Consider the following 13,672-nt stretch of genomic DNA (forward strand, 5'->3'; position numbering starts at 1 on the left):
CTGTTTCACCGAAAATGACTATAACCTTTGATTTTTAAATGGCACGATTATTTCTACTTTATTCCATAGAATAACAATTAATCAAATCATCTGAATAACAATTAATAACTTTTGACATTTTCGCATGTTAATTGAAATTGTAACATGCTGATCATAACGACAATTTGACTCGAAATACCAAGTGTGTGGTACCAAATTATTCGTAAAAAAATGTTTTTTTCAAATAATATATCAATGAGAATGAGCCATCCTTGTTCTATTTGAAAAAATTGAGATATGATTAAAAATAAGATATGGGCACCTTTTAACCAACAGTCATAGCACTCTCTAGATTGAAATTTAAAATACGATTTGTTTTTAAGCAAAAATGTCAAAAGTTGACATATAATATGCCATTCTATTAAGAGTGTCATTTTCTATCGAATAAAATAGAAATATACCGAGGGTGCAGTTTAAAAATCAAAAGTTGTAGTTGCATTTCCCGTGAAACAGGAAGAGACCAAAAACAATTGAATGCGAATTCCTATTTAATAATTGTAAATTAATCAATATATTAATAATAAATAAAAATAATAAATTAATCAATCCTAATTTATGTCACATACCGTAAAACGGGGCTACTTTGTCACCCGGGGTAACTTTGTCACCATGTGCGCGCTGATGGTTTTAATTTTTTAGGGGCCTACTTTGTCACCCTATTTTTTATTTTTTTTTTCAAATTCCCTATGGATGCTAAGCAGCTGGTTTTGTGGCTGCGCATACAAAATGATACCGTCGGTATACTTGATTTTTTTCAGGCCGAAAATCGAAAAAATAAAAAAGTTACAGGGTAAAATATGTTCAAAAGGTGACAAAGTAGTTTTACGGTACTAACATACCAAATCTCGTTATTTTATCTGAAAAAATAAAAAAGTTTTGGGTGAGTCACTTTCGAGACGCACCCGGTATAGCGGGCTATTTGATAATTTTTAAGCAATTTGTAGCTAGATTTCTTGATTTAGCCTCTATTCAAATGATAAGTAAATCTAAGGTCTCCATCATCTGTCTATTATAAGAGGATAAACAACATGTTGATATCGTAGTAAAAGTTTGAAACATCCTGTGGAACAGTTTAACAAAGTAAGGAATTTCAAAACTACATTATCATCAAGATGAATTTTTTGTCGATAGCTTGTTTTTTTGGTTTATCTTAATAGCTGAGGAGTTTAGTAGCCAAGGCTTTTGTTGGAGATATTCGCTTTTGGAGATTACAGTATCGATTTACAGCAATTTTGGTTATCATTAACACACTTATGAAATAGACTGTATTTTTTAATGTCACTGTCATGGTAAAGTGTTTGTTGGCTGTTACTATAAAAAAAACGGTTAAAAATCACCGCGAGCTTAAAGATCTATTGTGTCCTCCTTTGTTGCGTAATAACTCATCCTGCAGTCTATAACTCATCATACATGGGGATCTTCCTGTTGTTGGAGGCACAGGGTATTACCCGTCCTCCTCTGACAATAGCTGTTCATCTTCCGAGGAGTGGTCATCTACCTCCTATAAAGGTATACACTCTTCCACGGTTAGGGTTTTGCCCTCCCTATCCTTCACAGTCGAAGAGCTCTGGTACTCTTGAGGTGGAGACTGAGGATCTGTCTCCATTTTCTCCACCTCTTTGACTTGGTCTCTCCTTAGGTATGATAGCGGTGTTGTCCCGGATCTATAATGGGGGATATATCCATGGCCCTCCCCCCTCGAGTTGATGACTCGCCAGCTCGATATCCTTACATTGGAGTTCTAGCAAAGCTGGTGATACACCGCAAGGGTTACTCGGTCCACTTATATGTCGGTCCACTTATTATATTATGTAGAATAAAGGGAGACGAGAATTCAAAGGATTGCCCTCTGATGCCTCAAGGTTGAGACCATTAGAGGCTAGCCTTGTATCTAGCCATGCGTTCCTTTAACCTGTTGCCGCCATCGTAAGATATAGGTTTTGGGTGAGGTTCTCTCCTCTTGGTCCGGATGGTTAGAATGATGATTGAATTAAGAAATTATAGAAGTTTATTTTATCAATTGTTCCATAAAATATGTACAAGGTGTCGTCTAAAAATATAGGACCAAAGTTGCTTCCCTTTATACCTGACTGCTAACACAGCTTAAAGATTCTTATGTAAAACATTATGTGAAAGATTAAAACTTAATTTTGCATGTAACTGCGGGAAATATCGCTAGATTAGAAGTATGTCAACAATCGCTATATCTCCAATTTCGCTTCCTCCTCACACCCTCTGCCCGTGATACATAACCACAGATAGTACACAGAGGGTGATGCCTGGTGTAACGAACAGGGTAGTCTCCTCCGGTATCGTTATACGTCTTGGTGCAATTCCCTGACCAGGACACCACAGATAAGGAAAGACAGCGAGAGCCTCCTTTAGACCCAGCCAAAGTGCTAGAGGGGATTTCCCCTAACACCTAACTAGGAGCAATGACAAGATCTTGCATCTCCTAGAACAGGGTTTCTTAAACTTTTTGCAGTCACGGACCACTTTCGCACTTTGTACAATTCCACGGACCCCTATCAGAAATAATAGAGAAAAATAAAAAAAGCCTTGTTATTTACATAAAAAGAAAATGTTTATTAGTAGATTTATTACACGTACACTAGTAAATTAGTGAGAAGAATGTTTAGCCTCAATGAGAACGTTAAATTGTGGGGTTATCTTCGACAAGGCAAGGCGCATATCATCTCCGACGTTCAATCGGTTGCGATTATTTGTTTTTATTGAGAACCACATTGAGACTCTGCCTCGCAAAGCTACGTAGTAGCAAATGGTATCAGAACGGTTAGGTATAGCTCGCTTGACAAGAAGAGGGTAAGCTTGACATAAAGAACACCAAAACTCGCCAAGATCTTTTGCATAAAGTTCAGCTTTCAAAACTTCTTTTGATCTCATGTCAATTAAGTCATCCTTACTGAGATCTTTATCGGTGATATTATCCGTGTCGATTATAAATGGACCCCGCACCCACGTTTCCCAAGCGATTCTAAGTTAAAGTAGCTCTCAAAAGAAGTTTGCAATGTATCCAAATGCTTAGACACCTCTTTCTGTAGCATTTTTTATTTCGTGTTGCCGTCATCTTGTGCTATTACATATTACAACTCTTCCAACATTGAAAAATTTGCAAAGTTACCAGATTCCACCCTCCTTTTCCAAAGTGGCAGTTTACATATGAAAGCTTTCAACCGTTCAGATGCATCCAAGATGGTCACCGCAGAGCCCTGAAGAGACAAGTTAATCTCATTCAATTGAGTAAATATATCTGGCAAATACACTAGCCCCCGTACAAAATCTTCGCTCTCAAGACATTGAGACAGTGAATTTCCTTTATCTTTTAGAAAAAGTAACACTTCTGTCCTCAACTCAAACAATTGCTTTAAGACCTGTCCCCTTGACAGCCAACGAACTTCTGTGTAGTTCCGAACGAATTTCTGTTTCATGTTCTGACCCCATTTCTTAACAAAGTCTTTTAAACAAGCAGTGATTTTTAAGTCTCTTGCTCTGATGAAGTTAATTATTTTCACTCATGTAACTGTAACTCATGTATAACTTCCTTCAGAAATGTTGGTAAAGTCCGTGAAGCCAAGGCATGTCGATGTAAGACACAATGAGTTATTATGACATGAGGGATCTCTTTCTTGACAAAAGCCGCGAAACCAGACGTATTACCAAGCATCGCAGGAGCTCCATCGGTGCAGATACTACCAAGTTTAGTCTTCCAGTCTATATTCTGTTGGTTGAAAAACCTTATTGTCACTTCAAAAACATCTGAAGCCTTTGTAGTCTCCAAAAGTGAATTGCAAAAAAGAAACTCTTAAATACTACGTGTGTCTTGTTGTACGTAACGGACAAATACCAAGAGTTGGCTACATTGTGACACATCGGTGCTTTCATCCAACTGAATGCTGAATGGAAACGGTGAAGCAATTAATTATTCAACAACTTTTCTCGTTGTTTCACATTTCACGACATTTTAACAATTCTAGAATGAATAAAATCGTTTGATAAGGGAACAGCTTCAACTTTGTTTTTTATCCTTACCACAGACAAGTTCCACAATATCCAGTGCGCAAGGTTTCACTAATATTTCCGCGAGATTGTGTGGGTTCTTTTGCTGAACAATACGGTAAGCAACCTTGTATGATGGTCTCAAGGCGTGGGCCTTTTGCGTCGGGGTGAATCCAAGTCTACCTACCTATTGAATTCGCCGCCCTACACTATTTCTTTTCTTAATAAATATGTTTACAGTTAACTGGCGTAACGCGGACCCCTGATACACATGCTATGGACCCCTAAGGGGTCCATGGACCACACTTTAAGAAACCCTGTCCTAGAAGAAGCTTTGTTACTTTAATTGAACTTACTACAGGGACGCTTTTTCATTACCCTTTTACCTCCAACAAAGAATAATAGTATGATTTTTGAATGACAGTGACATTACAAAAACAATAAACACTATTTCATAGGGTGTTGTTAGGACCTAAACCACAGGCATGCTCTTAATGCTAAAATTGTGATTTTTTTAATAATTTTGTTTGCATTCGTATAATAAATACATATGTTTATAATGGGTCTAAAAATTCACTTCATTCAGCTATAAATTGTTGAGAAAATCACCAAAATCGAATCACTACAAAATATACTGAGCCTTTTAGTACATTAAAGTGTCCGTTTTTGGTGCCGATCAGTGTATTTTTATTTTTTGTGTACTTAAGTTACCTGGTCTGATTACAATAATTACAAAAAGTTTATTATAGTTAAATTATATTATTAATCTTATTTTATTTTTCTTTATACTCTTTCATATTTATTGAAAAAAAAATGTATCAAGTTTTAAAAAGCTTCAGGTCAATTACGTCTTGAAATATTTAAGTAGACCTCGTATACATTCAGTTGTTAGGCTTTTAACGGTTTACTGCTTGAAGTGTTTTCATCTAACAAAATTGTTTCCTTCTGCACATTCTTTTGTTTGATATGGAAATACTTTCTATTTCTCTTTTATCTAAGAAATCTTAAACAAAACTGAATTATTTAACATTAAAGTTAAAGGAAATGTTAAATTAATACTTGTTGTTCCGATTTGTCATTAAAATTATTAAATGGAGATTTATTATTAAAGCATAATATATTATTCGTAATACATTCTATTTTTAGCGTATTAAGTACAAGGTTTCTTTCATTGAAATATATGGCAAAACTTTATAAGGCAAGGAAATTTTTACCTCTGAAGCAGTCTACAATGTTGAATGAAGGTTTACAATGTTACTAAATAAAAGTTGAAGAGCTTTATGATTTAATTATGTTATATCTGTGTTGATTTTATTAGGTAGCTAAAAAGCACTAATAAAAAATTAAATACTAATAATACTATTAATTTAGTTATATTTCGAATTTAAAGACAAGAATACTACAACACTTTTTTATATCAGTGATGTTATACGCCCCGCACACTGATTATCATCAGTTCATTTAATGCAAAAGAAGCAGAAATTTGTATACAAAAGGATTTTTTCCAAAATCCACGATAATATAATTTAAACAGAAACTAAATGGTCGGCTGTATTTCAATGTAACACATATTATTGGTGCTTAGGCTGTGCTTAAATTATATAAAATTATACAAAACAAATTTAATACACAGGGTAAGTCTTAAATAAGTGCAAATATTTTCAAGGCTGGTAGACCTCGATAAAAGAAACATACTCGTATTTTCTCTTTACCGTTTTTCAAATAAGTTCAAAATAACCGAGATATTTTACTTCGAAAATAGTATAATTTGTTTTCCTTTAAATCTTGAGAACCACTGGTTCTTTTCTGAGGTTAATATTCCCAAAAAAGTTTTAAAAAATGTCATATTTTCGATATTTTTTCGAAAAAAATCTCATAGGCGTGTTATTGGTGTCCAAATGTACAGGGTGTGTCAAATTCGACGCTTTTAAATGGACACACCCTTTTCTATAGGAGATAGACAAAAACTAATATCGGTGTCTGGTGCTCAATTTTTGTCAAAAACATGATGGTGAAAACCGCATATCGATATCTGTTACCGTTTCAGAGTTACGGGGTATTTTTCAAAAATATGCATTTTTGATAAATCACTGTAACTTTTTTGCTATGGAAAATGTTGTATTTTTATGAAAACATTTCCAAAGCACTTTTTTACGTAGAATTTAATGGTTTAAGTATAATTTTTTTAAAATTAATAATTTAAGAATTATCAACAGAAATTTTGATTTTTTATAGGGCACACCCTGTATATTTTTAATTTATTGAAAAGGATATAAAATTACCTTTCCAAAAATATAACACACTTGATATTTTGCTCGATTCCTCTTCGAGATATAGAGTATATAAAAATTCGCCCGCTTTAAATAAGTAGACTTTGAACGGCACCGGCTGTAATGCAAAAAAATTCTAGCTGTGAGCATCAATTAAAACGAAAATAATATTTGCTATGACAGATGTAGAATTTTATAACAATTTAAAATATATTTAACCAACATCAACACATTTAAACTATATCTAATAACAATAAAAATAAATAGCAAACCAAGACATGAGATTTTGCTACAGGTGTTCGACATTTCGACCTTATATCTGTTATGGACAGACGGGGCAGTTTTTGAACATTTCTCGCGGGATTCATTAACTCAGTGGGGGTGAAAGATACCCTTTCATAACTGCTAAATATTTTTAATTCTTGTCTAGATTATATGGAAGAATAAGGAACCTTTATTCGCAAATATATCCATAGAATTAGATCCATGGGCTCTAAGTCAAGCGGCCTCGACGGCCAACGGTTGGGATCTTGGTTAGCTATCCAATTATTCTTGAAATTGGCTGCAAGAATTTGCTAATAACTTCGTTCAGAGGCGGTGCGTCGTCTTGCTGGAAAAATATATTTTCGAGTTCCATTAAGGGCATATCATCAATAAGGGGTCCAAAGCCTACTAATTAAAAGTGGCGACCTTTAAAAATTCTGTATTTCGAAGGGGATTATAACAAAATATCAAGTGTGCTATATTTTTGGAAAGGTAATTTTAAATTCTTTTCAGTTAATTAAAAATATAGAGGATGTCCCAAATTAAAAATCAATTTTTCTGTTGATAACTCGTAAATTATTAATGTTAAAAAAATTATACTTAAACCATTAAATTCTACGTAAAAAGGTGCTTTGGAAATGTTTTCATAGAAATACAAAATTTTCCATAACAAAAAAAGTTACAGCGATTTGTTAAAAATGCATATTTTTGAAAAACACCCCGTAACTAAATATGCGGTTTTCACTTATAATATCACAAGAGCTTAAATTATTTTCGGAAATTTTTTTGAGGGCACGAATATTTTGAAATAATTTTCCTAAATTATTCGTGCCCGAAAGAAAATTTCCAGGAATAATTTAAGCTTGCGTGGTATTCGGTAAGAAAATTTCACACCTATATTTGAAAAAAAAATATTAATCCAACATGACATTTTAAAATAATTTCAATTTGTTAAGTTGGCCAAGGTATTGATGTTTTTGACATATTATGTGTTTTGTCATTTTGTTTGCGATTCTGTCATTAAGCTATTACTAGTTTTAAAACGTCTGTACGTAGAGTAAGAAGTGTATAGCGAAATGTCGCGATTTGGAAAAGTAAACCAACAAGTCATTAAAGAAGAAATTGAAAATATAAACCAGATAACACCCGAAAATCAAAATCAAGTGTATATCCATCATATTTCGTTAAATAGAAAAATACCAGCTTTAGTTAAATAAAGGCGGCAGAACTATATTTTTTAGAACATGGCAATTTCGAAGAAATTCATATGTAGGTATATCTAACATATTTCCTAATTAAAAATATTACCAACCTTAGTTACATCAAATGCTAAAACTCAAATGGGTAATATTTCAATATATAGACATTGTAGTTCATTCACATTATGATTGTAGATCTTATGTTTACCTTTTCAACTGTCAAAAAATTTCCACTAAAGTTTCGTGGCGCCTCGAAAAAATTTCCGGAAATTTTTTCAGTTGCCATGGTAACTAGTCAACATTAAAGCGTGTTATTGGTTGAAAAGTAGAGGTGTGAAATTTTCACCATAATATTTTTGATGAAAATTGAGATCCAGACACCGATATTAGTTTTCGTCTATCTCCTAGAGAAAAGGGTGTTTCTATTTAAAATCGTCGAATTTGACCCACCCTGTACAACTCCTAAAAATATTTGCACTTATTTACACCCTGTATAATTCTTTCTGTCAAAAAACGTAGCGTACGAGATATAAATTATTAAGGTATTTGAATGATAAGGGGTATTCGAATATCAACTAAACAGAAGTGAATTCTTAATAATATACCTATATGGGGTGTCCCAGAAATAAGTGCAAGTATTTTAAGGGGTGGTAGATCTCGATAAAAGAAACATATTTTCTCTTTATCGTTTTTCAAATAAGTCCAAAATAACGGAGTTATTTTACTTTGAAAATTTCAAAAAGAAAATGATTTTTTGCTAAAATTTTGAGAACCACTGGATCTTTTCTGGATTTTCTTTCTTGTAAATTTAATCTAGTATCTATGTTGCCATATTATCAAGAAATTATGTTTTTTAACTAAAAACTAAAAAAAAAATCAAAAAAAAAGTTTCCAAAAATTTTGAATTTCCAAAAAAAAATTTTTCGCAAAAAAACCTTCATAGGTGTGTTTCTGGGGTTGAACTATACTACCAATTAAAATACTTGCACTTATTTCTGGGACATCCTGTATAAAGGAAGCAAAACCTTAACATTTGCAGAATATTATATGTCAAAACATCCTTTCATCTTTTCTGTCTCTATTCTTAAAAACTTTTCTGAAAAATTCAAGCATCTCTGAAAATTGTAGATTGATAAAATATTTTTTTTGTACACCACCAAAACATCCTCTAAATATACGACTTAACGAGCATAAAAAGCATACGCAAAGAGGTAAAAAATGAAGTCGGGTATTGCGAACCATGTGTGGTCCAAGCACCACAACATAAAGTGCTCGGAAGTCCGGATTGTTCACAAGGAACCTCATAGAAAAAAGCGTAAATTTAAAGAAGCCACTTTTATAGCAAACACTAATAACATTTTTATCATTCAAGGAAGGAAATTTTCATTTAAAAGTACCACTGCTCCTCAGTCAAAGTAGACAACCACACGCTTTACTGCATGGAACAAAATATATTTCTATCTAACTACGTTACAGGTGAATGCCATGTTCTAGTATACAGTATGTCTCCGAATTGTCTTTTCAAGAGAAACACTTTTTTATTACTGACCTTTTAAGGAAAATGCATTATTCATAAAAAATTTGCTTGTCCTAAAATAGTTAATTTAGTTTTAAAAATGAAAACGCGTTTGTCAAAGTCAGAATTTTCAAAAAATATAAAATCTTTCAAAATTTAAACTGCTCTTATTGAAAAAATACCGAAAAGTGCTTAAAGTCTTCATTTTCAACGAAATTATTGCTATCTTGTGAGTTTATTTTAAATGACTTTCTTATACTTTTTAGGACCTTCAATTCAACGAAATTTTCGTGGTTTTTTTAATTTTCTTTAAAACGGTATGAAAATTTGAAAAAGTATAAACGGGATTAACCATTTTAGAACAAGCAAAAATTTTTATGAAGAATGCATTTTTCTCAAAATGTCATAAAAAGATTTTTCTCTTATAAAGGTAATCTGAGGGCATACTGTATAAGGACAGTAGTTTTAAAATTTGGATTTCATATTTAGATACATCTGACTAAAACGTTGTGCTAAATTTCTGAAATTAATTTATTAGACAATATCAGTTCAAGATGATATTTTATTTCATTATTTTGAACTACAGTATTCAGATCATGAGTAGGAGGCTTAATATTTTTAAGTATTCCCATTCAAATAGACTGTTTAAATATCAACAAAATGTACATAATCTATATAGGAAATCGTTCTAAGAAAATACAATAATCAATGTGTGTCTTACTCCGAGCTAAAACCTACGCCCATAGTAATATGAAACAAACAATTTTTTTGTTATACTGACTTAATTGCGTAATTAAATATGCAAAGGACATTTACTGAGTTGTGACGATTTAGAAATGGCGTTTCGTAATAGGTTGATTTGAATATTGAATCATCAACAGAATTGTCTATTGTAGGTTGCCAGAAATACACGGACGGATACGAAAAACGGACACCTTAAAATTTTTAAATACTTTAAGTAATGGGTAGTTAAATTATTTGACTTTTTAACCTTTACATGTATCTATTATACGAGGTAGAGCAAAATCTATTAGAGTATCACCCTACAATGAATAATAATAGGACTGTCCAATTGTAGTGACATTACAATATACATTATATTATAGGTGTGTTGTCACGAATAAAGAAGGTCTCAAAATGAATTTAGCAAAAACTAAAGTAATGCACAACGAACTAGTAGACAGAAAAGATATTCAAATAAATAACACAACACTGGAAATAGTAGAAGAATGTATAGAATATTTGGAACAACTAATATACAGCTCGAGATCTCTACTGCTATAGAAATCAACAGAAGAATTAAGTTAGCATGTTGTACTTATGAAAGAAACTCAATCATATTCAAATTTAGAATGCCATTTTATCTAAAAAAAGAAAACATTCGATCAATGTGTACTACCCATCCTGACCTACGCATGCGAAACCTGGACACTTAAAACGGACATTATAAATAACTTCAGGTCGCACAACGCTTAATGGAAAGACATGTTCTAAGAATAACGAAAAAAGACCGCAGAAGAATAGAGTGGGTACGATAAAAAACCCAGGTAATATATGTCATCCAAAGAATCAAATCCCTCAAGTGGCAATAAGCAGGGCACCTGGCAAGAAGAACGTATAACAGATGAACCACAAAAATTACAGCATGAATTAAAACGAGGAATTAAAAGACCCAGAAGAAGTCCAAACCTGAGAAGGGACCATGATATTAGGAAATTAGCAAGGATAACTTGGGACCGCATAGTAAGCAATAGAGAACAATGAGCCCAACTACAAAGCTACAAGAGAGGATCTAAATATGTGAGGGAGGCTACACCACAATTGGAAATGGTTGGATAAGCTGAAAATGATGATGATGATCGGTGTGTTGATTTGGACCAAAAGCACAAGCATACTTTCAATGCTGTAAAATGCTTTAAAATTGCTGTAAATTGTTACTGTCTTTTTTAAAAGTGAATATCAACAACAACTAAAAGATTTGAGATAAATGCAAACAATATGCATCTTGATGATATTAGAATGTAGAATTTAGAATGAGTGAAAGGGGGGGTTAATCACTGCGACCTTAAAGATCTATTGTGCCCCCCTTCCTTGAGTCATCACACAGTCTGTAACCCATCATACTTCTGTTGTAGAGGGGACAGGGTATTTCCCATCCTCCCCTGACAACAGATGTTCTTCCTCCGAGGATACACACCCTTCCACGGTTGTAGTTTGGCCCTCCGTGCCCTTCACAATCGAGGAGCTTGCCTCCGGCTGAGGTACCCGTGAGGTGTAGGCTGGAGGATCTGTCTCCATTTTCTCCACCTCTTTAACTTGGTCTCTCCTTAGACACCTCATACTGGTGTTGTCCCGTATCTATAATAAAGGATATATGTCTCTCTTTCTCTATTGCCTCCTTGGATTTGAGGTCAATTACTATTGTGAGGACCTGACCATGACCCTCCTTCCTCGAGTTGATGACTCGCCAACTCGATGTCCTTACATTGAAGTTCTGACTCTGTATAAGGCTCAGCTCAGAGGTGGTGTCTTTTCCCTTGCTCCTCGGTAAAAAGACCGTGATAGCAGCCCCTTTAGGATGTTTTCTCCCTTCACTGCAACCAGTTCCGGCCCTTGCCAATTTTTAAGCTTAGGTGCGATTTCCACCAACCAATTTGCCGATTCTTGAGATACACTATCTTTGAGGATCATGCCCACCCGAAAGTGTATCCCCGCAAAACGCAGCTGACCCGCATTTTGTAGATAATTGTGTTGCCATCCGATCGCCACTACTTCGTCCAGTATAGTCGCTTCTAGAGACGTATGCTGGTTGGTGGTCAGAGCAACCTCTGGGAAACCCTTGCACCACCATTTTCACTTGTCCAGCAATAGCGGCAAAGCTGATGATACGTCCCTGCTTGCCTCCCGGTGTTGGACGATTCTCCATCCTGGCTTTTTTCTTACCCTGTCGGAGAAGAGGTGAAAGGTTCTCACTCCCTCTCTTGTCCTTTGATGGAGATGAGTCAGGTTGTTTCTTGGTTTCTTTACTCTCTCCTTTTTGGAGGAGTGTTTTCGTTCTTGCTTCCTCTGGAGCAATTCCTTCGTGGAGCAGTCTTTGTGGAGATACTTTGTTAAACGATTCGAGACATTTTCTTCTGTCTGGTGGATTTTCAAATTACACTATGTTGATTATATGCGTTTTATTCAAAATTAACATAAATATAATATATATGTAAAAATGAACAACAAAGCAAATTACATGAATATTTTCTAAAAAGGTGCCTAAATATCCATACAATCATACCAGCATAAACGTACCCTTGTTCATATAACGAGCACCTAGATTATTGCCCATAAATCTTGTGCAATAAATTAATCAGATGCTATTTCAATTCCATCTGTATCAAATCACTAAGTCATACTCTTTTAATTATATACTCGTAGATCTAACGTAATACCTTTATTAATCTTTACCATTCAGCAAAGGAGATAGGTATTATTAAAATATAAAAACAATATTGGCATTGTATCATCTGACACACTCTTTGAAATAACTCATTTCAATTCAACAATCGTTTAAACGAAATCTCAAATGACTTGTGCAATTCCACACAATACATACCTAACTGTAGAATATAATTGACTTGCAGTTTAATAGAGTCCATATCCCACGATGTTTCTAAGAAAAAATGGATATAATAACATGCCTATCATACAGCATTTGTGACTTTGCATAATTAGTTTTCAATGTACGTACATCGACTGGCAAAATTTGAGATGACAAACATTTTATATTTAGAAAAAACATGTGTTTAAAAACATAGACGTGTACAAGGTGTCCCATTTTCGTGTGCTTTACAGGGTTTCTCGTTCATGAGTAGAGATACAAAAATGCGGTTCCCATATTAATATGCTACTTTTTATAAAACTAAAAATCCTACACATAGATATGTCAGAGGGGTGTCTCACTTGGTAATTATAGGCGACTGCTGTAAGATTGCCAATGACTGCCAGCGACTGCCAAGAAAATTTACATCTAATTCCAATAGTGAGACACCCCTCGGATATGTCCTAACCTTCTTAGTTCCTGAAATACAGGGTGAATTTGAAATTATTGCATTTTTCGTCTGCCCTTACGAAAACTGAGCCCTATAAAGTTTTTCACGTCAGTTCAGTGGCGTCATTTTTCTCTGGGACCTGTCATTTTCAAAATATGACTGAAACTTATATTTTTTTAAATGGGTCACCCTATATATTATTTTCTTATTTCATTATCCTTTTTATGGTTTCTGAAAATATAACATACTTTACACTTACATCCATATGGATATAAGTGTAAAGTATGTTATATTTTTAGGCGTTATATAACTAAGTCAAAAAATGTTATC

At 33.8% G+C, this 13,672-nt stretch overlaps 1 protein-coding gene across 2 annotated transcripts in view; it reads left to right on the forward strand.

The window, feature by feature from the left end:
- LOC115890250 overlaps positions 1-13,672 on the forward strand; it is a 100,295-nt gene that overhangs the window by 19,753 nt on the left and 66,870 nt on the right. Inside the window, exon 1 of one of the 2 annotated variants that reach the window (XM_030910432.1) lies at positions 1,971-1,976. The exons of the other annotated variant lie outside the window; for it this stretch is intronic. The gene's annotated coding sequence lies outside the window, so the exon portion shown is untranslated. Of the gene's footprint in view, positions 1-1,970; positions 1,977-13,672 lie in introns of those variants that run through there. 2 annotated transcript variants of the gene reach the window in all.

Source organism: Sitophilus oryzae, unplaced genomic scaffold (genome assembly GCF_002938485.1).
Source record: "Sitophilus oryzae breed Bouriz unplaced genomic scaffold, Soryzae_2.0 scaffold_860_pilon_pilon, whole genome shotgun sequence".
NCBI classification, from domain to species: domain Eukaryota; kingdom Metazoa; phylum Arthropoda; class Insecta; order Coleoptera; family Curculionidae; genus Sitophilus; species Sitophilus oryzae.